This window comes from Microtus ochrogaster, unplaced genomic scaffold (genome assembly GCF_000317375.1).
Source record: "Microtus ochrogaster isolate Prairie Vole_2 unplaced genomic scaffold, MicOch1.0 UNK93, whole genome shotgun sequence".
NCBI classification, from domain to species: domain Eukaryota; kingdom Metazoa; phylum Chordata; class Mammalia; order Rodentia; family Cricetidae; genus Microtus; species Microtus ochrogaster.
Genome location: NW_004949191.1, coordinates 1,263,113 through 1,264,650, shown reverse-complemented (window position 1 = coordinate 1,264,650; position 1,538 = coordinate 1,263,113).

Genomic DNA, 1,538 nt, shown 5'->3' with positions numbered 1-1,538 from the left:
TGGTAAGGAACACCCTTGTTTTGATCAGAGAGCCAAGCTAGTTCTTTGTGTTCATCTTTTTATTCCTCAAACTATACTACTGGAACTGCTTTAAGCAATATGTCAATAGAACAGGATTCTATTAATCCAATCTTTTCCTTTGTGAATGCTTTATGCTTTGTTATATTTTTGGGGCTATGACTATTACTTTAAAGGAATCCTATACAAGTGAGTGTAGTTCCTATCTTTCTTTTTTGGAATATTTCGCTGAGAGCCCAGGCACTATTAAACCCTGTGTTGTTTTAGTTTTCTTTCTTTTTTTCCTTTTTTTGTAGCATGGAATAGCACCTTTGGGAGGAAAGATATTCTTGGTTGTTCCTTCAGAAACTGTGGCCTGAGCAACTGCTAGGATGACCACTCCAGTGCTCCTTTGTTGGCTCGGATACCAGCCATCATACCACTGCCAATTACCAAAAAGGCTAAGCACACTGAGATGACCCTGTATCGAGAGCAACGAGATTCTGGAGAGACAGCTGCAGTGGTTGTTGTCATCATGGTGTCCACTGCTGCAGCCATGGTCACAGGACTGGCAATGGCACAAACACTGTTGGTGTTGGACACCATGGATAAACTGGCGAGACATGTCAATGATGCTCTCCAGACTCAGAATGTCCTGAATGTCCACATTAAATTTGTACTTTCAAATTTAAATCAAGAGACTGCCCTATTGTAGGAGCAGGTGGACTTAAGGCTAATACAACAAATGCCTTGTTCATACTTTTATCATTCCATTTGTATGACATCTGTTAATATTGCTAATACCTCTTCTGTTGTGAAACAACTCAATGGTTACTTGAATAGCCCTTGAAATGTTACAATTAGCACACCTGATTGTAACTGTTTTAGCCAAAGAGTTGGTAGAATACCATAGCCCAAATAGGAGGCTGGGTTCAGTAGTAACTGGGGACCCTATTGCTAACAATCTTAATGCCTGTTGCCATGGGCATTCATCTCTGAATTTTGTGTAAGTTCAGACAACCCATGAGAATGCAGCATATGGTCACTTAGCAAGTCCTTCTGAGCCTGTTGGCCAGTAACTCGAACGTACTCCAGGTTTGGTTGTAAATACTGCACCAACAATGAATGCTTCTCTGTAGATGTGCAACTTCTACAGAAGAGGGCCCGCATAAGACAGGGAAGGGGCCTCCCAAAGATGGGTAAGAGTTTACTCTTCTGAGATGATCTATGACAGGAGGGTCTTCTGTTTTATAAAAAATTTAGGGGGGAGATGTTGGGACTAATTGAGTCCTGGCCTTCTGCTGCTCTTCCCTGTCTAGAGCCTTCTAATGGAAGTTACCAAAAGCTGTGCTTTGCCTAGAGGATCAGAGGAGAGCATTTTCACCTTTTGGCCATTGACTGCATGGTATTTAGGCCTCCATGGTGCTATTAAAGAGGGCTTTTTGGTACCAGTGTTGGAAGGTCTGTGTGTCGGTCTGTCTCTGTGTGTGTATTCTCAACCTCCAGCCCCTTGCCCGAAGCTTGCAAACTGGGTTCTAGTG